This window comes from Artemia franciscana, unplaced genomic scaffold (assembly GCF_032884065.1).
Source record: "Artemia franciscana unplaced genomic scaffold, ASM3288406v1 Scaffold_2084, whole genome shotgun sequence".
In the NCBI taxonomy this organism is placed as follows: Eukaryota; Metazoa; Arthropoda; class Branchiopoda; order Anostraca; family Artemiidae; genus Artemia; species Artemia franciscana.
This window is the reverse complement of record NW_027063102.1, coordinates 13,564-38,797: the sequence shown is the minus strand read 5'-3', so window position 1 is coordinate 38,797 and position 25,234 is coordinate 13,564. Positions and strand designations below refer to the sequence as shown.

At 33.9% G+C, this 25,234-nt stretch overlaps 1 long non-coding RNA gene across 1 annotated transcript; it reads right to left on the bottom strand.

Annotated features, from left to right (window-relative positions):
• Positions 1-6,327: 6,327 nt before the first annotated feature.
• LOC136042809 (uncharacterized) lies at positions 6,328-24,689 on the bottom strand. Its single transcript, XR_010621440.1, has 4 exons — positions 24,548-24,689; positions 20,605-20,711; positions 15,169-15,270; positions 6,328-8,344 (listed from the first exon to the last, which is right to left on the bottom strand). It is a non-coding gene; the product is annotated as an uncharacterized LOC136042809 (long non-coding RNA).
• Positions 24,690-25,234: the final 545 nt, after the last annotated feature.

Genomic DNA, 25,234 nt, shown 5'->3' with positions numbered 1-25,234 from the left:
GGTGATTTTTTAGTGAAAAAAAAAGCACTTCCCTGGCTAATTTAGGACTTTGAATTAATTAGCCTACCAAAATTTTCCTATCCTATGCAATTGAAATAATTTTCCCTTTTCAGAGCATTAAGACAATTTATCACAATAAAAAATATCCAAAGCATCTTGAATGGAATGACTTAAAAAGGCAAATGACAACCACAATTTGAAATCTTACAATTAAACTTCTGACCACACAAATTGTATTAGGCTACCCAGCTCTGAAATAATTGCTGAAGCTGTATTTGCCTGTAAAATTTGAAACAGGCCCAAAGTCCTAGCCTCTTCCTTGTCAAAACTTCACATAGCATTAAAACAATAATTACACGTGACCAATGTTGTTATTATTCCCAATTAATCTTGCCGTTTTAAGTGACACGTGGCCAGACAAGTATTTGTTGCTATCTTTTAGGGGTTAAACCTGAGTTGCGTTCGAATCGACTCGAAAAGGTCAACTTAAAAGTTGACTTTTTCTCTGCTGCCGTTTTATTTAGTAAAAAGTTGATCTAGAAAGTCAACACAGAATTGCGAATCGAACGCTTCAATGGCAAAAAATTTAGAAATATGAAATCGTTTAGTCTACAGAAAAGACAAGGAAATTGTTAATAGGCCTAGTGGAAATAATCTTAGCTTTTCAGTGACCTGTAAGTAATCTTATGCATATTCCTTAGGATTTAAAGGGTTTTTGGTGTTCTAGGCCTATCTTGCATAGGCTAGGCTTAATAAGGAATGAGAAGAAAATTTTTATGTTGTTAAAAACGTTGATTCTCAGGAAGGCAGCTGTCACATTGGTGAGTTATTCTAATATTACCAAATCTAACAGGCCTAGTTTCTAAACCAACCTATAATTTTTAGTAAATAAAAGGAATTGAATTTTCAGAACTAAAGGCAGAGAAAAAGTAAATGGTACCTGAAAATTAAGGTAAAATGTTGTTTTGTCAAAATTTCAATAGGTACAGACCTGTCATGGAGTCAAATTTTAGGGCTCTCTAGAGGGAGAAGAAGTGGAGGTGGGTACTTTAAAATACCTTCCCAGGATATACTTTAGCCTATAGACCCATCCCTGAAAGTTTTATTTTCCTAACCTAACTTCTTTCTGAGACAGCAAGAAGTAACTCAACTAGAATTTTACCTTTTATCTGTCTGGTAAAAAACATCCTTCAAATTTTAGGTATGCTCTAATTATACAGGAGTAAAAAAAAATGCTTTTTAAAATTGCCATTATGAGGTTAGATATTAGCTAAAATGCCTGTATAAAGCAAACTAGCCTACCTAGGGAGCCAAAACACTTGAATTTGCTTACTGCTTCTTCAACAGTGGCAAAAGGTCTGACAATGAGTAAAGTATGGAATTTAAGTCAGAAACGCCTTTTATGCTTTTTCTATTCTCACCAAAATAAAACACAAATCCCATGTTGACTTGCACAAAAACCTCAAGATAAGTTGTAGTAATTGGTCCTTTAGCCTGATGTAGCTTCTATTTGCTGCTATGAGTGCATAGTTTATAATGGGAGCTTAAAATTGTCTTGGCAAGCTGCATGGTTGAGTATACAACCCTCTAGGCTATACTCTCTTTCTTTATGTGCATATTATTGTTTAAAGCTTCACATTAATCTCCTTTCATGACCTATAGTTGAAATTTGCTAGGGAAGTATTTATTCCACTAAAAACTCACCACCTATTTTGAACTTCAATTATACAGCCCTGTTTTTTTTACCCCCCTTAAGCCTGTATCCAGTTTCTGATAGCCATTTAAATTTCATTTTGTCTGTTGCCTATTTCTTGTCAATATTACTGAGGGGTCACAGATAAGCACTAGAGTCCTCATTGATAAATAATATGTGCTTGTATATATATAGCTTGTTGCTACTTATTTTTCTCTGGGAATACAATGTTTGATGTGGCATAAACCAAAGAAAGGACCTGTAGGCCTAGAGAAAAATATGTTAAGAAAACCGATTTTTATAATTGCACAATAATTATAGCTTACATAATTTTACATGCAGTCCTGCTCTACTTTACCCCCAACCCTCCTAATATAGAAATATGTAGCTGAAGTTACATGTTACCTGTTGATTCTGCCAATCTATCCCTCAACCTTTAACTCCCTGTTAATTGAAGCAATTGCAACAAAGCAAGAATGGCAGGAAAGGTAACAGGTGACAGAATACATTGGAACTACATAATTTTGGCTATATATTTGCACATTAGGCAGGTTGGAGGTAAATTATAGTATAGAGATGCGTGCTTTTCCCTTTGGTATGTAGGCTAAGTAGAAGATCACTTGTACCTGATGCTGTCCCTGTTGTTTTTAGTTGGATTGGAAACATCCAAAGAAAGTTTCCTTTGAAAAGGAAAGGTGAGATTGCCCAAAAGTGAGATTGAATTTGTCAAAGCTTGGAGGTTTGCCCCTTCAGTCTGTTCAAAGGAAAATGGATTCATAATTGAAGCTTTGTTCATTTCAATCTTAAGGGTGACCAATATTTGTGACAATTCATTAAATGGTTGTAAAGGGATGCTTTTGTTTATTCATTAGTCTTCTTTGTTTTCTAACAGTTTTTTTTTTAATCTTTAAATTGATATCCATTTCTTACAAATTTTTATTGATACCAGAGGTCCATTTGCAAGTTTTCACCTACTTTGTAATCCCTGGTCTCACAATTACATTTAAATTTACTGAAGCTAGGACACACAGAACTCCTATCTATTTAAAGAAAATCAATGGATATAAGTAGGTTTTATTGTATTTAAGCCCTAGGGCCATGGCAATTAAAAACCAAATAAAGGAGATTAACTTTATAATACTTGACATTAAATAAGCATAATTGTCACAAAGAAAAACAAATAACAAAATTATACTTCTGTGTTCAGTTGCCAACCTGAGCAACTGTCATAAATTTTTTAAATCTTGCAGAACATTCACCCCCATTACATTCACAAGCTATCTCTCATGACCCACAAATTTGTCCATACATCCACATTTCAGGGAAATGGAAGGACCATCACACTGGTATTCTTCATTTCTACTTATATTTAATGGATTTGAAAGAAAGTTTCTATGGCTAAGTCAGTAGGCCAGTAAAGGACCTGGTGGTCCTTTAGCCAGGTAGTGCAATAGGAAGCTAAGGACCAGCCAGCCTATGCTCTTGCATGCCCTTCCTCCTTACTTTCCCTAGATTTCCATATGTACTCATTTAAAGTTGGGCCAATTCTAGCTGAGGTTAGTCATATCACCAACCCCTATCCAAAACCAAATAAACTGGCAATGCTAGGAATTAAACCTATACACCTTGGACAAAGCATTCCAACCCAAAGCGCCTACCACTTAGCAAGGAACACAAATTTGACCAGAGAACAATAATTATTTGAAAAAAAATAGAAAATTGAAAAAAAATTGCTATAGTTGCCCCACTACTGTCCTATAAATGCTATAGGCCCATTTTATTTAGACAAATCAATTTAAGACAGGTATCAACAAAACTCCATCAGGGATTGTATTTGCTTAAAATACAATCAAGCTATGTGAATGCTCAGCTTTGTGATATTCTAGTCTTGAAATAATAAAAAAAGAGAAAATTTATATTTTCTATTTATTTTTCACCAACTCATTTGAGCAAAATCATTTGTGACAGCCAAATGCCCATGGTTGGCTTAGAACCTCTCTAAATGCTCTGAAACAGCAGGAATTAAAAAAAATTATACTAATCAGCATTAAACTATCCCTTAAATTTGAACACGTGTATTTAATTTGAAAATGATGCTACTGCTAGTCAGGTTACTGTGCCGTTCCCACTGGCTCTACTGCAGTTAAAAATGGGCAGCTACCATGCAGCAACTGCAGTTACTGAAAAACCATCAGCTGGAACACACCCATAAGCAATTATATCTGTATATTATATCAATTATATATCTTATATTATTATAAAATATATATATATACATAAGCAATTATATCAATTATATCTGTAAAGAACATACAAAAAGGCATCAAGTAGTATATTCACTTTATTTTTAAGTCAAAATATGAAAAAAAAACAAAAAATTTACTCCCGACCTGCCTAATTTGCTAATATATAGCCCAAATTATATATTTTAAATGTATTTTGCCACCTTTTAGCCTACTTATTTTTCCAGTTCTTGTTTTGCCACAGTTGCTTCAATTATCAGGTACTATGGTTGAGGTATAGATTGGCAGAATCAATAGGAAATATGCAATTTCAGCCTTAGATTTCCATATTAGGAGGGTTGGTGCTAAAGAAAAGCAGAGCTGCATACTTCCCTAGTACTTAAGTATGACCCCTTAGCAATATTGACAAGAAATGAGTAACAGAAAAAATGCAATTTGGACTAAATGGCAATCAGGAACTGGATACAGGCTAAAGGGGGCCAAAAACAGGGCTGTATAATTGGAGTTCAAAGAACTCCAATTATACAGTGATTTTAAAAAATCACTGTATATAAGTGATTTTTTAGCGAACTAAACGCTTCCCTTGCTAATTTAGGACTTTAAATTGATTAGCCTACTGGAATTTGCCTATCCTATGCAATTGAAATATTTTACCTTTTCAGAGCATTAAGACAATCCATCACAATAAAAAAAAAAATATCCAAGGCATCTTGAATGGAATGACTAAAAGAAGACAAATGAAAATCACAATTTGCAATCTAACAATTAAACTTCTGGCCACACAAATTGTATTAGGATACCCTGCTCTGAAATAATTGCTCAAGTAGCTTTGCAGTAACTTTAACTAATATTGCAATAGCTTTATAAGTTTTTTCTTAACCATTTTATTATCTACCTATCCCCCCACCCAGTAAAAGAAAAACCCACCCACCCACACAAGAAAAAAGCCAGTTTTAACTAGGGTAATAACATAGTTTTTAAGTCTATTTTAGTGCAACCTACCCAAAAACAAAAATCTGGCTCAATAACTCACCATACTGGTACACAAAAGTGGTGCCTTGATCCTGGATCCATCTGAACACATACTCCATGATTACCTATAATTGAAACTTTTGCCCTCTTTCCGAGTTAACTTGAGACGAACGTACAAAATGTAAAAGTTGTTAAAAGTCAACTTTTCATTAACTTTCAGTCAACTTTTACAAATCGAACGCTAAAAGTTAACTCGGAATCACAAATAAAACGTCAGAATGCTGGTTTCAGTCAACTTGGAATGTGATTCGAACGCAACTCTGGATTAATAAAAATCCCATTGGACAAGTAAACAAACGCACCCGAACAATGGCAGTGTTGCCATATTGTCAGCGTAAAAAAACGCCCTGGGATTTTCAAAATAAGCCCGAACAAGCCCCAAAAAATTTTATCGAAATAATCCACTTTTGAGACTTAACTTTATAGTGAGCGTGTCCGAAAGCTTGTTCCACGGGGAATGCTACATCTGGATGCAACATTGATGCTGAATTTTCAGTCCGAAAGCTATTCTCATCGTTTTTTCTTTAAACTTCAGGAAGAGTCGTAATTTTGTTTATCTCCCCTCAACATTCGCAGGGAAGAAGGATAATCTTACCCAGCAGACGGGAATACTTGACTTTTTTTGCCGCTTCTAAGTTTGAAATATAAAAGTATTACCTTAAGCTGTATGGCAGCTTAATATTTTGAACTCAGGTTTTTTTCTAAAGCTAAGCCTTTGCATTGAAAAACTTATGGTGCGAAAGTAGAACAGTCTACTTGGAAACAAATTTGTCAATGGAATTTTCAAACTCGAGGCTTTTGAAATCAAAGAACATGTGTTCAGACGTAGGATCAAAGTTGGACGATTTAATTGTAACTGCTGCTATTTTAGATGAAAGCAAAATAAAGAAGACAAAGAGGCCATTTCCCAGCCGAGCCCTCGAGGCAAATCTTAATATGTTAGTATTCCTTACAGTTTTAGTTTTCCCTCCAAATTTACACCTTTCAACAGAGTTGCCGCCTCTCAATACCCTTGCGAAAGCTATAGCCCTATACAAATAAAGCCACTTTCCCATGCCCTATCTCCCTAATAAGGGATAAGTTGTTTTAATTTGTCACTAAATATTATATTTTATTTATTTATCTCTTTAGAAACCTATTTTGAAGCAAGATTATAATCTAAAAATTACCTTAAGCTACGTGGCAGCTAAGTATTTTGAACTTTTATGTTACTTTTCTGTCTTATTTTGTACTCTGGTATGTGGCTCTTGATTCATGACGAGAAATAAAATTGCTACTTACTTACAGTCACTGTCCGTACGCCAATTTATAGCACAACTGATATTCAAAGAATATATTTCAAGAAATAATAAAGGCTACAGCAGTTTCAGGTGAAAAAAGTTGCCCCGAGGAGATTAGTTAAAACACTGCCACAACAATTATAGCAGACATAAAATATAGCATTTAGAATCTTCTCAGAGATGAATGGAAGAAATCAACATATGTTCCACCGAAGCGAAGGAAAAACTTACAAGAGTTGAATATTTGACAAAATGAATATTACAAGAAATGGATTAAAAATGAGAGCGCCACGCATAGTTTAGCGTATGTTGACTTCCTTGAAAAACTAGTAAATTTCAACAAAACTTGAGTTGTTGACATATTGAATCTGCAATATTTTAGGACTGTAGGTTAAATTTTTCTGGGAGTGATGATTAGCCTATATTTTTCTTTTTTTTTGGGGGGGGAGGGGTAAAAAATAATTCAAAGCCAATATTCAGTCTGCAGAAAGTAGGCCTCGCTTAGTTCGATACTCTTGACAAAATTCGTCTTTCCTTACCTCGTCCTCCCTCCCTCACAAAGCCCTGAGAAGAAGGGAAAGCACAAAAAACACCATTTTAGGAACAAGGTAAATTAGTACCCCCCCTCGTTTTCCCATCGTACAAGCGACATGGTGCATCAAAAAATGACGGCCATTTGATTGAAGAGCCGAAAATAAGTGATAGTTCCTACCGACTGAACTAAGAAGAAGCTAAGAGTCACAAAGGGTATCTGGCTACTTTCACACAAGTAGAAAGCGAGAAGCTCAAGCTTTCCAACGTTAAAGACGAAACTCCAACCTTTCACCTTAGAGACTTCTAGCAGTTCCAAAATATTGATGAGTAGTTCGACGGATGTTTAGAATACTATCGATAAATGAAACGGAAGAGACATAAATGTAATGTCTGAACAAGCAGACGGGAAATATTCTGGGGGGTCATAGGGGTTACACCGAACAGGAGAAAAAACTGCGAATATTTACAAACCTTTTAACAACAAGTAAAAACAATGTCAAATGAACAAAGGAGCCGAGGAACTGTAATCAGGTCCTTGAAGAAATCAGGAGAAACCAAGAGTGATAGCTCAAAGTGACAACTCGCAGCGACAGAAAGTGCCTCAGGTCACATAATCCAGCAATAGAAGTCATAAGCAAAAGCTGGGGTGTTACACTGAACCCAAAATCATATATAACAACAAAATCAAAGACCTCGCACAAAGTAGTTGAAAGAGTAATATGCTTTATAAAGTGACCCTAAATTTTAGTATTTTCTTTCATGAGAATTGGAGTGATAGCTACGTTAAAGAAATACTACTTCAGCAGTTGTCAGTCCATGTTGGACAAATAGTTTACGTCTTGGTATAATCAGCCTCGTTCAAATTTAACACCTTTCTCAGAAACATTGAAAAAATAATAACGCAGATAATAAGATAATTATATAGGTAAATAATGTTATATATTAACATTATTTCCGAAACATCTCTAAAAACAGGAAATTGCAAGTCCGGTGTAGCGACGTCCATAAACAATGATTGTCTCCTGTCAGTCTTGTCTGCAGCCATTCTCATTAAAAATATGCCAAAGCACCATCATTTGTGGCATTACTAGTGCGCTATCCAACTATTTCTTCAGTTTTCAACTTTCAACCCCTCCTCCGAAGGGAAAAAATTGCTGGCAACATCTATGTAGAGCTAGTGTACAGCAACAGGTCTTTTGACAATAATATTTTTGCACGCGAGCTAACACCAAGTTTGCTTAACAAAAAGAATTTTCTATATTTGCAGATCATGAGTCCCATTTATTGCAGATTCAAATCCCAGCACCTTATCTAACCATACTGGTGTTCAAGAAGGACAAAATAATACTTCAAAGAAAAATCATTCAGTAAACCAAATCATAAGCCTATATAATCATATATTTAAGCATGTTTGCTATATTTATTCATTAACTATATTTATTTGCTATCAAGTGTTCTGCTTCATATTACAAAGAAACCTATAAACGTCAGATTAGTGAGCCATCGTTTCTGCGCAGGACTTTCTGTACAGACCATAGGTTTGGCAAACCCAGTCCAAACTGCTGAAAAAAAAGATTTATAAATGATCCCGGTTCTTCGTCGACTTTGACACCTGTACTACTGATGAAGTGCAAAGTAAAAATGGCAAGAAACCGTACTAGCACTAATTGTTCCCCAGAATTGTTTATGAATACTGTGTCTTTATGTATTTTGTTAAATTCCTTTTGTAGTTAAGAAAACAACCAAATCCAAGCTTTTATGTCACTTAAATTTAAAAAAGTTTTCCCTTTTACATTTTCTCTGATAAGGCAATCAATAAATTAAACTAAGTTTAGCCTAACTCACCGAAGTAAAACCAGTACAATTAACTGGCATTAAGACCATGCATAATTTTGTGTTTTTCCACAGCCCTGACTTCAGTGTTTCGATATTACTCTAGGAGAGTTGAGTAATAAAAGGACTAAGATACACGAGGGGTGAGTTGAATGGATTCCAATTGCATGGAACTGTTAAAAGAGTTTGATCTTCGATGATAAAGCATTGAAAAATAGGAATTGAAAAAAAAAGAAGATTATTGATATAATAAACCTGTAAACTTATATGTTTAAAACTAGAATCTTACTGCAACTGAAAATTAATCGGTAGTTTTTTTTTTTTTCAAAAATCGTCCGAAAATTGAAAATCCAGTCAACAAAACCTGGCCTGGACTAACTTGAGAAGATCTGGCCAGTTGAATTTAAGACGGTAGGTCTACTGATGACAATATTGTGCTTTTTTTACGCTGTCCTACATTTTAAAATATCCCAAAAATGTATAATGGCTCACGGAAGGTATGAAAAGATTAGATGGCGTAAGTCATTCATTTGTGCTACAGTAGCATCAGTTTCCGCTCTAGTAAGCTTCCCATATTACTTGAGCAGGACTTTAAAAATAATTTAAGAAATCATCAACAGTCATTGAACCGATTGTATCAGTACTTTAAGCCGTTTAATTATTTTAAGATTTATTTCAACATAAAAAGAAATTATAACATTGGTTATATTGGAGTTGAACAAAGATTTTCAATTTATGCAACCGAATCAGGGAGTCACTAGGCTGCTTTGAAGAGGTTTTCTCAAAAATTATTTGCACCAGGTGGCGCTCATGGTGCAAGTATGCCATCTGTGGTGCAATATCTGCCATGAGTGGCGCTAACAATTTTGCTATGGTCGAAGTGGTCTACACTAAGCCTCAATATGTTAGCCACAAGCCGCTTCTTGTGCACAGCTCAGCTTCAAGTTAATATTTTTTTTTATTTGATCATAACACCTGTTAATACAACTTACAGTAGTTGCATATGTAGACTTGCTAATCAAGAGTATTTTGCTGAAGAAATAGAGCACGGAGATATATGAATCAAATCTAGACCCTAAAACATAATCAAACAGTTCGTGGTAACGAACTGTAGTAAGGAGCGACCCGGCTCAATAGTAACCAAAACTCTAAAAAATTGGATTTTGATGTCAATAGCTACATCAATAGAATCAAATTTTAATGCTGATTTTAAATATATAAGTTTCATCAAGTTTAGTTTTACCCATCAAAAGTTAAGAGCCTGAGAAAATTTGTCTTATTTAGGAAAATAGGGGGAAACACCCCCTAAAAGTCGTAGGATCTTAACGAAAATGACACCATCGGATTCAGCGTATCAGAGAACCATATTGTAGAAGTTTCAAGCTCCTATCTACAAAAATGTGGAATTTTGTATTTTTTGCCAGAAGACAAATCACGGGTGGGTGTTTATTTCTTTGTTTTTTTTTGTTTGTTTTTCCAGGGGTCATTGTATCGACCAAGTGGTGCTAGAATGTCGCAAGAGGGCTCATTCTAACATAAATTTAAAAGTTCTAGTGCCCTTTTTATGTGACCAAAAAAATTGGAGGCCATCTAGGCTCCATCCCACGCTCATTTTTTTCCCAAAGTCAAAGAATCAAAATTTTGAGATAGCCATTTTGTTCAGCATAGTCGAAAACCATAATAACTATGTCTTTGGGGATGAATTACTCCTCCACAATCCCTGGGGGAGGGGCTGCAAGTTACAAACTTTGACCAGTGTTTACATATAGTAATGGTTACTGGGAAGTGTACAGACGTTTTCAGGGGGATTTTATTTTGTTTGGGGGTGGGGCTGAGGAGAGGGGGCTATGTTGGAGGATCTTTCCTTGGAGGAATCTGTCATGGGGGAAGAAAAATTCAATGACAAGGGCGCAGGATTCTCTAGCATTACTATAAGAAAACAATGAAAAATAAACATGAAAACGTTTTTTCAAATGAAAGGAAGAAGTAGCATTGAAACTTAAAACGAACAGAGATTATTACGCATATGAGGGGTTTTAAAAATATGCTAAAGAAATTTTAGTAATTTCAACTATTTATTCTACGGCCTTTCTGATTCAGGGGTCATTCTTAAAGAATTGGGACAAAACTTACGATTTAGTGTAAAGAGCGAGGTATTAACGAGGGTACAAACCCCCACGCATACATAATAAAAATATAAGGTTATGAAAGTTTGTTACGTAAGTTAATTCTTAAGTTACGTATATTTTTTACTAATAAAAACGTTCGTTAAAAATTAAAAGTTCTAGTTGCCTTTTTAAGTAACCGAAAAATTGGAGGGCAACTAGGCCTCCTTCTCCACCCCTTATTTCTCAAAATAGTCTGATCAAAACTAAGAGAAAGCCATTTAGCCAAAAAAAAAAATTAATATACAAATTTCATTTTAATAATGTATGTGCGGAGAGCCAAAACCAAACATGCATTAATTCAAAAACGTTCAGAAATTAAATAAAAAAAACTAATTTTTTTAGCTGAAAGTAAGGAGCGACATTAAAACTTAAAACGAACAGAAATTACTCCGTATATGAAATGAGTTGTCCCCTCCGTAATCCCTCGCTCTTTACGCTAAAGTTTGACTCTTTGCCACAATTCTACTTTTTAAAACAATTAAAAGCTTTAGCGTAAAGAGCGAGGGATTGCGTAGGGGACAACTCAATTTCATATACGGAGTAATTTCAGTTCGTTTTACGTTTTAATGTCGCTCCTTACTTTCAGCTAAAAAAATTAGTTTTTTTTTATTTAATCTAAGAAAGCAGCCATCAGCCACACACTACTAAAAAACAACATTAATAATAAAGTGGATAATGATGCAGTTGGCAGTCTTTTTTCAAGAATCCCCGAGGCCAACAGTTCTTCATTTAAAAATTATCCAGATTTCATAATGATACCAAACGAAAACACAAAAACTGTACTAGTCGATATTTACATTATCTAAACTTATTTACTTCAATACTACTTTCTTATAAGCATTATTATTTTAAACCACAAATGCGTCATGAACTGATTTCCATACCTAACCGAAACACACCTATAATAACGAAGTCTTTATTCCAGTGACGTCTATTCCAAAACTGCGAAGGCTAAATGCTCGAGCACAGTCCGAGCAAAACCTTGACAAAATACAATGACAACCAGGAATACAGATAAAAAGCTCCGAGTCAAGATAATATGAAAGAAAGGATGGCCAAAAGGATGGCAATGAGCATGCACAGGAATAAAGCTCAAAAGTGAGAAGCTAATATATATATATATATATATATATATATATATATATATATATATATATATAATATAATATATATATAATATAATATAATAATATAATATATATATATATATAATATATATATATATAATATATATATATATATATATATAATATATATATATAATATAATATATATATAATATAATATAATAATATAATATATATATATATATAATATATATATATAATATATATATATATATATATATATATATATATATATATATATATATATATATATATATATATATATATATATATATATATATATATATATATATATATATATATATATATATTTCAGCCCTAAATGGATTAAATAAAAAAATAAAAATTCTTACTGCAAATAAGGAGCGACACTAAAACTTGAAACAAATATAAATTATTCCGTATACGAAAGGGGTTGTCCCCTCCGCAACGCTTCACTCTTTACGCTGAAGTTTGACTCTTTCTTTAAAATAATAAAAACTTTAGCGTAAAGAGCGAGGCATTGCGGAGGGGACAACCCCTTTCACATACAGAATAATTTCTGCTCGTTTTAGGTTTTAGTGTCGCTCCTTACTTGCAGTTAAAAAAACCAATTTTTTTATTTAATTTCTGAACGTTTTGAATTAATGCATGTTTTGATTTTGGCTCACCGCACACAAATAATTAAAACGTAATTTGCAAATTAATTTTTTTTTCGGTTAAATGGCTTTCTCATAGTTTTGATCAGAAGATTTTTATGCAAAAAATGGGGTGGGGGAGAAGGCCTAGTTGCCCTCCGGTTTTTCGTACTTAAAAAGGCAACTAGAGCTTTTAATTTCCGTTAGAATGAGTCCTCTTGCGACATTGTAGGACGACTGGGTCGATACGATCACCCCTGGGAAAAAACAACAACAAAAATAAACACGCATCCGTGATCTGTCTTCTGGCAAAAATTACAAAATTCCACATTTTTGTAGATAGGAGCTTGAAACTTCTACAGCAGGGTTGTTTGATACGGTGAATCTGATGGTGTGATCCAATCACTTTTAGGGGTATTTGCCCCTATTTTATAAAATAAGGCAAATTTTGTCAGATGAAACTTATATATTTAAAATCAGCATAAAAACTCGATTCTCTCTGATTACCTAATGTTATTAAAATTCTGTTGTTTAGAGTTTCGGTTACTATGGAGCTGGGTCGCTCCTTACTGCAGTTCGTTACCACGAACTGTTTGATACCTGGAGAGATCTGGGAAGGGTGTGTAAAGCACATGATGGTTGGCTCCCTGCCCCCCATTACACTTCCTGGCTGAAGTATATATATATATATATATATATATATATATATATATATATATATATATATATATATATATATATATATATATATATATATATATATATATATATATATATATATATAAATGTAACCCAAAGCAGGTGAAAAACTAACTTGTTCTGTTCCAGCTAACATTGTCGTAGTAGCTGGAAGGACAGAAAAGTAACTTCAAATTTATTTTTTTTAAACTAGCTTTTATTGGAGATGGGGATCTTTAGTAAAATAAATGAGCATCAATATTATTATTAGTATTACTATTAGTTTTAGAGGCTAATTCATAATGAAAGAGTAGCCTACAATGGGCATAAACAAAAAGACTATGGGTCTGATCCTAATTTTTCAGCTGCTAATCAATTTTAAATATCCTAGTTAACTGAAATAAGACCAAAGGAGTGGAGTTTTGTAGATATTTGCTATTGAAAGGTAATTCGTAATGTTTATGTTGTCATTATTTGAAAAGTAATCATTATTAATAGATATTAATTAGGTAATTAATAATAATAGATAATTAATAATAGAGACAAATGTTATCTGATTATTTTCTTGACAAAGGAAATTATGTTCGGGATTTAATTGATTTTGTTGATCCATACAAAATTGGATTAATGATGATTGCCATTTCTGGGTTTGTTTAGACGCTGATTAATGGGAAATTTTTTCTGAATCCATCCCCTTTAACTGATATTACACACTGCCTGATACTCTGCTGATTCGAAAAACCCTATGGTTTAACGATTGGATTTGAAAAAGTGGAACAGTTTATTATTGTGTGTGTGTGTGTTTTTAATTATTAGCTAATTGAAAGAGATTAATATTTTCAGTTGCAATTAATTAAGTATGAGCTCTAATTATGTCTTTGAATTAATGCATGATCTCTGCGCTTTTAGAACGAGTAACATAGAATATAGTTGAATCTACACAAAAAGTGTGTGATCTTTATTGCATCAAAAGTGTCTTTATTTTATTAACAGGATTGTGTTTTTGAAGTAGCATCTAGCACAGGAATACCATGGGCATATATGGTCCTTATGGAAGGATACTTGTATAAACTTCTGAGAGGGCTGATTTGATTGGAAATTGAAAGTTGTAGTTCACTTGCTAAGAGTCAAAAGTGATCGGAAAGCAGCTAGTCCTCCTACCTCTTTTCCCCAAATGCATCAGATAAAATTTTTGAGACAGTCATTTGGTTGAAAAAAAAAATTCAAGAGTCAGATGGAAAAAATCTTGCGTCCACAGTACCCCCGAGGGTTTGGGGGCAGGTGTTGTAAGTTGTGTTCCGGGGTAAATTATGGTTTTTATAGAAGATATATTCGTATAAATTCAGAGATGGCTCATTTGGTTGGATATTAAAAGTTCTTGTTCACTTTTTTAGATTCGTAAGAGATCGGAGGGCAACTAGCCCCCCCCCCTCCATACACTATTATTTCTACAATTGCATCAGCTAAAAATTTTGAGATACCCATTTTGTTAAAAAATAGCTCAAAGGTCAAATAACAAAACTGCGATGTCAAGACGAATCCCCGGGGCCCAGGGGCAGGTGCTGTAAGTTATGCCTTGGGGCATATAAGGCTCCTATGGAACAGACGCTCGTAGAAACTTCATAGAGGGTGCGTTTGATCGGAAATTGAAAGTTCTAGTTCACTCTTTAAGAGTATGTGACTTAAGTAATCGGAAAGCAGCTAGCCCTCACAGTTTTTTTCCCAAAACGCATCAGAAATTTTTTTTAGATAGACCTTTTGTTAACAATAGTTGAAAGGTTAGATAGCATAAACTCCGTTGTCGACATCGCTGCCCCAGGACCCGGGGGCAGGTGTTATATGTTATACCCTGGGGGTATATATAGTTCTTGTGGAAGGGATGGTCATTCTAAACCTCAGAGAGGGCTCATTTGTTTGGAAATTGAAAGTTTTGGTTCATTTTTTTAAGAGTCAAAAGTCCTACCTCATCAACTGTTGTTTACTGTGGGAACACTAGCTTTTCAGCTATTGTAAGCGGCGTGGACAATCTTTGAGGGTAAATAAAGTTCTCGCTACCTCTTCTCCCCTAAAAAAAGAAAAATCTGTTTTCAAGAGTAAAACATTATTTGTTTTTAGTCTCTGTATGGAAATCCTACCTCATCAACTGATGTGGACGATTTAATTACTCTTCCAGAAATGTATGATTACTTTTTTGGTGTCGCAGAGTGTGTGACAAGGGACCACTCCTCCGACTGTGTACAATACTACTGAAGAGTCCTGAATAGACATCTATTTGCCTTTAACCCATCTGGTGGAAATAACCTATTTCCACTAGATGGGGACAAATAAAGTATTTTTTTTCCTAAAACTGAAATTTTTAAGACTAAAAATAAGGCAGAGAGGTTAGTCATGATTTATTTTTCAATTATCCAATGTGCAGTGTTCAATTATATTCCAAGATATTGCTGCCCCCATACTTCTATTCTTAGTCTAAAAAATAAAATTTTTCTGGGCAGCAAGAAAGGAAGTTTATTCTTTACTTTTTAGTGTTTTTGGACAGAAAACTATTTTTATAATGATCTTATTATGTTCATATTCTCAAAGGCTCATGATCAAAATAGGTTGCAGATGTTATTATTTAAGTTTCGTTTAATTTCAATTTTCTCGCAGACAGTTTGTTTGATTCCTAGGTCATTGCTAATTCATTATAACTGGGGTTTTTATCATTAACAGAATTGAGAAGATTCATTATACTTTAGTTACATGTGAATACAACACGTAAATTGTTTTTAAACAAACTTTTTTCAGTTTTGAATAATGAATCTTCTCAATTCCGGTAAGGATAAAACCACAGTTACTCGTCTAAGAGGGGGGGGGACGTTTCAAATACCATGTAGTTGTAGAAATTGTTACATTGGTCGAACCCACCAAAATTTAGGAGCTAGATTACAGCAACACAAAGAAAGTATTAAAAAACATTAAAATCTAAAAATAACTCCATATCTTTCTATTTAGCTTTAAGCAATCATATTTTCAAAAATCCAAATCATTATATTCTATTTAACGAAGCAATTCTAATTAGCAATGACCTAGGAATAAAACAAACTGTCCGGGAGGCAATCAAAATCAAACGAAACTTAAATAATAATACATCTCTAAATAGAGACTTGGGTGAATACACACTCAACCCTATGTACAAATAATTAATTATAGAAAATAATCTAATTCAAGATAAAACCAAAATAGGAACGAATAAAAACAAATCCAATCCCAAAAGAACTACAAGATTAGCTGCAGAGAAGGCAAATATCACAATAAGAAATTATTCCAATTTTTTATAAATGCAGTTAGCGAAATGAATGAACCTTTTTAGATTGTAAAATGTTAGCTTTTATCACAAAGTCTTGGCTGAACTTTTCGTTAAGAAGTAATGATGCCAAGGCTATTTAAAAAAAATGGATTTTTAAACGAGAACTTTTAATGTGCCAAAATATTCAAATAGGTTTTGTTGGTTCACTGTCTTGGGAAAAAAAGTCCTCATTATTCTCTCTTCTGTGTTTGTATTATGGAAAGGCAGTGTGGTCTTCGTCATTAAATATTCTAAAGATCAGGTAACTAGGCTTTTGGGGTTGACAAAACCTTAAGAGCCTGGACGCAAGGTTGTAAGTTATGCCCCGGGGGCATTTAAGGTTTTATGGAAGCGATAGGTTAAATAAGTTTTAAAGGTGGTTCATTTGGTAGAAAATTGGAATTTCTAGTTTCCTTTTAAGTCAAGAATGTTAGATGGCAAATAGCCCCCCCCCCTTAGCTACCTCTTTCTTCACCATATGTATCAAATTGAAATTGTGAAATAGCTATTTTGTTCAAAATAGTCCAAAAAAGTAACTAAAGTGTTGACATAAACCGCCAGAGCCCTGGAACCATTGACTGTAAGTTACGCCATGAGGGCATATAATGTTTTTAAGGAATGAGTAATGATTTAAACTTCAAATGGGGCTCATTTGATTTGACATTGGAAGTTATAATGCCCTTTTAAGAGCCAAAAGCGATTTGAGAGTAACCAGCCCCCCCTCCACAGTAGTCATTAAAACAAAAACATAGCTAAAAAGTTTTTCAGCATTGTTGAAAGGATCAGTAATTATACGTTTGGAATTGTCAACCCCCCTCCCCTTCCCCGAGGCTTCTGGGCCGTAAGTTAGGCAAGTTGTTCATTGTTTACATATAGTATATGCTATTGAGAAAAGGTATACATGTTTAACTTCTACTTTCCCAAAATACGAAAGGCGTTAAGGAGAGTGTTTCAGGAAATGTAAAGGAGAGTGTTGAACTATACCAAAACATATTATGTGAATGTGGGTTGTCAAAAGGGTGTAACTCAGGAATGACTGAGTATATTAATTTGGAACTTTCAGGAAATGATAAGGAAGGTGATCAATTGACCAATAAGGTAGTATTTGCACGCTACTACTACTACACCTACTGCTGCTTCTACTGCTACCACAACTGCTAGTACTGCTACAACTTCTACTTCTTCTACTGCTACCACAACTGCTACTAATACTACACCTGCTGCTGCATCTAATGGTACCACAACTGCTACTACTACTACTACCGCTACTATAACTAAAACTAATACTTCTGTAGCGAGTGCTACTAACGCTGAGGACATTGAAGTAAATATCTGAGGAAATTTTGAGGGAAAAGTTGAGCCAAATCAAAACATACAATGTGCATATAAATTGCAGATACGGGCGTATTAGCATTATTTTTGGAACGGCTTATTGTATAAAGAGGAAACTTCGACAACATCTTGAGTAGGATGTTCAGTTGATCAAAAGGCAAAATGTAACTGCTAATACTGGTATTAATACTGCTGCTACTACTGTTATTACTACAAATAATAATACACTGTTATTGCTACTACTGTTCCTACTACTATCACTAATACTATGTAAATACTAGTAAAATTAAGGCTAAGCGTGTGAAGGTAAAAATTTGACAGAATTTTGATAAGGAATTTGAACTAAATCAAAACACAATATGTTCAAATTCATTCAAATTCACTTTATTTAAAAAACATGCGACGGACAGAGCCGATTATTAGTTTTTATTGTCATGCACACACAGGGCGGATCTCACAGGTCAAGAGGGCGGATCTCAATAATGGATTTGGGTATTAAGTAGGAACTTTCAGAGAATACTTAAGGGGGAAGATCAATTGACAAAAAGGTAATATATGTATGTCACTACTAACACTACAACCACTGCTACATCTACTAATACTACCACTGCTACTAAACTAGTACAACTACTAATTCGATTGCAACATCTTGTAAGACTTAGGGTACTTAGATGAAAAGGGGGTCAAAAGGAGGTCAAAACTGCACATCAGCGATATTTTTGGAACGACTTACCGGGTCAAGGTGAAATTTCCAGGGTATCAAGAAGAGGACATTTAACTGACCAAAAGGCAAGATGTACGTACAACTACCGCTATTCATACTGCTGAAATCATTACTACTACTCCTAGTAATAGAACACTAACACTGCAAATACTTCTACTACCACCGAAACTACTGTCAAATAGTACTATTAGGGATTATTCTAAAAAGCTTGATTTGAGAGGATATATAATTTGAGAGGATATAGATAGCAAATTCAAACTCAGAAAAGACACTATGTGTATTTAGATTGTGAAAATAGCGTATCTTAAGAATTGATTTGTGTGTTAAGTTAGAACTCTTAGAGAACCCTAAAAGGGAAAGATGAATTGACTAAAAGGCAATATGTGCACACTACTACTAAAGCTAAAAATGTAAAGGGGGGAAGGTAAACTGAATAACAAAACGCCATCTGTATGCAGGTTGTCAAAAGGGCATATCAGAAATATCTTAAGAACAATTTTGTTTGTGAAATCAAAACTTACAAGGTTTGTTGTTGGGAATGTCGAACTAACCAAAAGACAATGTTTACATCATAGTACTACTGCTTCAACTCCTACAACTACTACTACTGATACTCTTTTTATTACTGCTGCTACTACTGCTACTAAAGCTAAGGGTATTAAGGTGAAAATTCTGGACAATATTCAAACTGTATTAAAATAAATCAAAACACGTTATGTCACCATAGGTTGATGATTTTAAGCTGAAACTTTTATCGTGTGCTGAACGGTTTAAAAAACCAAAGGTTCTATTTGCACACTACTACCAATGCCACTACTGTTACCACAATTATTGCTGCTACACAAGCGAAGGTTTTTTTAGGTGAGGCTTTCAAGAAATATTTAGGCGAATGTTGAACTAAAGTAAAACAAACTATGATCATATAGATTATCAAAAGGGTGACAAAGTAATGTCACAACAACGGCTTAAATTACTAAGTTAGACGTTTGAGTGTAAGTTATGGCGTACTTTGACTTAGCCAGAGACTTCAAATTCCCACTTTGACTTCAAATTCAGGAAGTACATCTCAAATTCTTATCCTGGAGTCTACCAACATCATAACTTCCTGAGAGGTTGTTATCCTTCCAAAATTTCAGCTTTAGATTAACTTTAGACCCTACTAGATGGTAATCTTTACTTTTAACATCAATAATAGCATTTTTATATACCCAAGTATCCTGTATTAATCTTGCAAGTCTTCAACTTACTATAATATTAAATAAAAAACATGTTTTTTTTAAATGAAAGTAAGGAGCAACATTAAAACTTAAAACGAAGAGAAATTACTCCGTATACGAAAGGGGCTTTTCCTCCTCAACGCTCTGCTCTTTACGCTAAAGTTTCTTACTGTTTTAAAAATAGAGTTAAGAGAAAGAGTCAAACTTTAGCGTAAAGAGCGGGGTGTTGAGGAGGAAAAGCCCTTTTCATATACGGACTAATTTCTGTTCGTTTTAAGTTTTAATGTTGCTCCTTACTTTCATTTATAAAGACTTGTGTTTTTATTTATTAAAAAAAACGTTTTATAAGTTTTGAAGGGTAAAAGTAATCTTGATGAAACTTATATATTTAAAATCAGCATTAAAATGCCATTATTTTGATGTAACTATTGGTATCAAAATTCCATTTTTTAGAGTTTCGCTTATTATTGAGCCGCGTCGCTCCTTGCAACAGTTCGTTACCACGAACTGTTTGATTGTCATATTCTAGAACATGTGTTTGCTACTGTCAGTATAATACCCCAGTATTGTGTTATAATACCCAGTATTGCCGCGTCGCTCCTTACTACAGTTCGTTACCACGAACTGTTTGATTGTCATATTCTAGAACATGTGTTTGCTACTGTCAGTATAATACCCCAGTATTATATTCCAATGTTAGTTAGAAGTACTGTATTTACACACCCAGACGATTTTCTTAAATTGCTCCTCAAAATTGTGGAGAATTAAACTAAAAAATTCAACGTTAATAAAGCTTACCTTGCAATGCATATCGCTTGCTTCTATTCGTCCAGAAGGGCGAATGAAATCTCGAACTCCACATCGAGGAGCGTTCATAAGCTTAATTGTTTCTGGATCTAATGTACCTAAAAGATACTCAATTGTAACTGAAAGATAAAGCTAGTTGACTAATCAGATGGAGATATTCAATTCAATAATTTATTCTCATCAAGAGACTAAATAATACCAAAATAGGGGAAAAAATACACAAACAGCAAAAAAAACACACAAAAGAAACATTGATGCAGAAATACTTTAGCCGTTGTTGGAAGTCTCCTACGATTTTTTTTCAAATGAGTAGCAGAAAACACAAAATAGGTTCATAATGCTAGAACTAGTTCATTATCTAGATATTAAAAATACTGGACTTTTTATTAGGAAAAACACCAAACAAATATTAGAAATTCCAATTAGGAAATCAATTCCCCAATTACCTTGGAATAAAAAATCAATAACAGCTGTTTGCATCGCAAGATAATTCACTTGACATTGTAATATGCGGTACCAAACTACTCGAGCATATTATTCATCAGGTAATCATGGTTTTTTGCATAACATTTTTTTACCTTTGATTGGATTTGGAATGGATTTTGATGAGCTTTGACTGGAGGATATGAATGAACTTAAAACTTGAAATGAGCAGATATTGGCCTGAACTAGAAGTCATACCTAATAGAGCAGATATAAACGAGGATATGATTCATAAAGAGAAAATACACAAAATGACAGAAAATACAATGATGACGCCACAGTGACTAGGAAACTACTAAAATTAGAATTGTTGCTACTGTCACAAACGACAAATTGTTGTTTGTACTTTGCTGAAAACTATATAGATTTATCAAAATGAAAGTAAAATTAGAGAGAAACAGGTTTAAAAGGAAGGTCTTTAAAAGGAAATGCAATACAAATTAGAATAATAATAATAATAATAATTTTAAAAAAATGGCGTTACAGATGTTCTGAAAACAAAGAATTCCTGAAAAGTTAAGTAACAATTACATTTTTTAGTTACAATGGCAAAAGAAGAGCTAAACAGACAACATACGCTGTTTTCATGAAAGCCCATATGACACCCTATCCTTTTGGGGGTTTTAAGAGGGTGACAGCGCCACCCATATTTGTAATGATTCATAGTTATTTTAAGCTTGGCTTCATTATGCACTGTAATTTCTGTTTGTCTTAAATTGTTTAAGACAGATTAAACTGTTTGAATCTGATGGTGTGATTTTCGTTAAGATTGTATAACTTTTAGGGGGTGTTTCCCCCTATTTTCTGAAATGAAGATAATTTTCTCAGGCTCGTAACTTTTGATGGGTATAATTGATCTTGATGAAACTTATATATTTAAAATCAGCATTAAAATGCAATTCGTTTACGATCATCGGGGCCGTATCCAGGATTTTTTTTTGGGAGGGGGGAAGAATATTCTTCGGGGGATGGATTACAAAAAATAAAACATATCAGAAGTTGGTTTACATTTATTTTTATTACGTTTTTACGAGTCATACAAACATTTCAGGGAGGGTTCAAACCCCTATCCCCACCCTGAATACGGCCTGCGGATAATCCTTCTCTCTGACGTTTAGTTACTTACATACGCCAATTACAACCCATTCTAAGGTTTAAATTCGCTCTTCACTTATAAAAATTGATATATTTTGTATACTAGAAAGCAAATATCAAGACTTGAAAAAGAAAAACCATCAACAATAGTGAAAGCGCGAAAAACAAAACAAAAAACCTAAAAGTTATTGATAGAAACATTGTGGTTGCATTTGTCATGAGAATAGTTGTGATGGGAGTGGCCTCTCATTGATTTGCTGGTATATAACGCAACAATAGCCTTTATTTTGTAATTATTGTTTTCACAAATCCTTAGCTACCAACTATAGTGGAAATCAAACACTATTTATGAAATATGTACTTCATACGCGTTGATCTTAGATTTCGATGATGCCACATTTGCCTCAAATTGTAATCAGCAAATTCTTGAGTCCTTAAAAACAAAGTCTTGTGAGAATCGGACCCAATTTTCGAAACCTGCACTTTGTGTAATATGATCGTTCCTGCATTAAAATGTTACTTCAGATTTACAATAAAAAAAAAAGTCATAAACTAAAATTGATCGATATCAAACAACGTTTTAATTTGGAGCAGTCATACTATGATATTAATGATTTTAATGTTAAAACTTAAATCATCAGCCTCGAAATTAACATGAAAAGGTTTTTCCAAATAGCAGTTTTTCAAGGAAAAGTAAAGAGCCATATTAAAACCTAAAACGACGAGAAATAAAGTCAGACAATACTTTAATATAAACGATGATAAATGACTTCAAATAAACAAACGCAAGCGTGTAGAAACGTCATAGCAAATGTAAAAACCTTGCCCGCATCCGCTCGTCCACATGTAATTGACCCGCTATTTAAGAAAGGATTCTATCGCTGGATTGGAAACCAAAATCACTCTCCCTATCCCTATCTAAACAATTTATATATTTGTAGAAATTGTCAAGAAATATTAGATGCGCAACTGATTTCAAATAGGTAAAGAATAAAAGGTAAAAACACGGTACTAGATTTTAACCCTAACCAGCGGTGTTGATCTCCGTTTCATGGTCCTTCAGCCCGGAAGTGCGACACGGCTTAGGGGCCAGACATCGTGTGCTTTCACACACCCTTCCTGATTAGCTTCCCCAGATTTCCTAGATACCCATTCAGAGCTGCGTAGGCTCTGGTTGAACTTACAGAGTCACACCACAGACCCCCTTCCGAACTAAAAGTAGTTACACCAGGGCTCGAACCCCTGTCCTCACGGACAAAGGATTTTAAGTAAAGCGCGCTAGCCACTCGGCTAGGACGGCTGTAGAACAACTTAAAAAGGAAATATAAAAATCAAAATTTAAATTATTTTTTAAGTTAATATAAAAGAATATTTAATCCTTTCTCTGTTTTTTTTTTATTTGTTCAGCAAAAGAAGAAATCAAAGATTAAATTAAATTGGTAATACAGTCATGTTTACAAAGTAACGGAGAATGAGATTATGAAGCACAAATTGCTTCATTTTAAAAGCCTCCTCTGTTCGAATTTTTGTAAAATATGCCCAACACATTTTTTTTTTAAATAATTAGAATGAAGACAGGAATATCAATGGAATAAACTCTCGATAATACCATAGCAGATGTTATCCTAGGTGGGATTGAGGCTTTAAATTCTCAAAGATTTTATTTTAGTATTGTTTCTCATTTTCCCCATACAATTTGGCTATTTTGCCATTTCCCGAATTTACACAGCCCCCAAGAAATTAATAACAAAACAAATCTTGCGTGCCTGCCTACCTCATGCTACAACGCCATAAATCATTAAATTTTGAAATTTGGACATGCAGCTCTTAACCTTACAACTGTTCAAAAAAAAAAAAAAAAAAAAAACGACAAATTCCGAACAAATTGGATTAATACAGTACGACTTGTTAGCAAATATAAAAAATAACATAATAGCTTCCAGTTGACATGGGTCGAATATTAATTTGAATTTTATTATTATTGAAAATAATATATTCTGATATTATATTATCAAATTAATCACCCCCTTACAAACTTCCCAGCCAAGAGAAACTGGAACTTTTTGCAGAGGGAGGGGGGTAAACTTCAAAGTGTTTTGACCAGAAATATTTTTTATTCAGATATTATAAGATATTGCATCTCTGAAGTAATTTAGGTATCCAATACGGGAGAGGGGGAGGAACTTTCAAGGAATTTCATAAAATCTTGGCCAAAATTCAGTTTAAAAAAAGACGGTAAAATTTGTTAAAATTAGGCATCGGTTTTGTAAAATGTACGATCCCCCCTCATCGTGATATTTGGCTGAGGAAACCACTGACCCTACACAAAAACAGAACAGTGGTAAATATCGCTTACCAGTTTGATCCAGTCCAGCAAAACGCCTGGAATCTCATAAGTGTCCTCTTGAAATCATCAGAGGATTTCAAATTTGCAATTGTCGAAGTTGAGGCAAGTTGAGTCTCTGTACTTTGATCTACGTAGCCATAACGAGTTAAATAGCTCTAAAAATGGAGCATTGATTAACTTACTATGAATATAGCTCCCAACAGGGAATAGGCAGACCCGTTTTAGCAAAAGCAGTTGTGATCGTTCTGTTCAGGAAACTTCAGTTGAGAACCAAATTCTAACATTTGCGAATGCTCGCAACTTTGTAGCAAAAGGGGTTTATTCTGTTTACACAGCTTTTTTTTTCTTTAGCGTATTTAATTTAAGATCCAAGGTTAAAATTAATCAACAGCAAGAGATTTGAAGCAATAAGTTTTGGAAAAATGCAAATTTATTCGTAAAAAGTAAAAGACAATGTTAAAACTCAAGACGAACGTAGTGAATAAATTTTCCCATTATTACGGAGAAAAAAAATTTCAAATGGTCCATTTTTACTTCCCATGGCACCCAATTCCCATGCCAAAGCTTAAGAGTATTAACAATAATATTTGAAGGTTTTGTAAAAATATTAATTTTTAGTTCATTCAGTTTATGTAAATTTTACCCCAATAGACAGAAGTTTTTTTTATTTTTTGAGCATTCTTCCTCGTCTAGCAA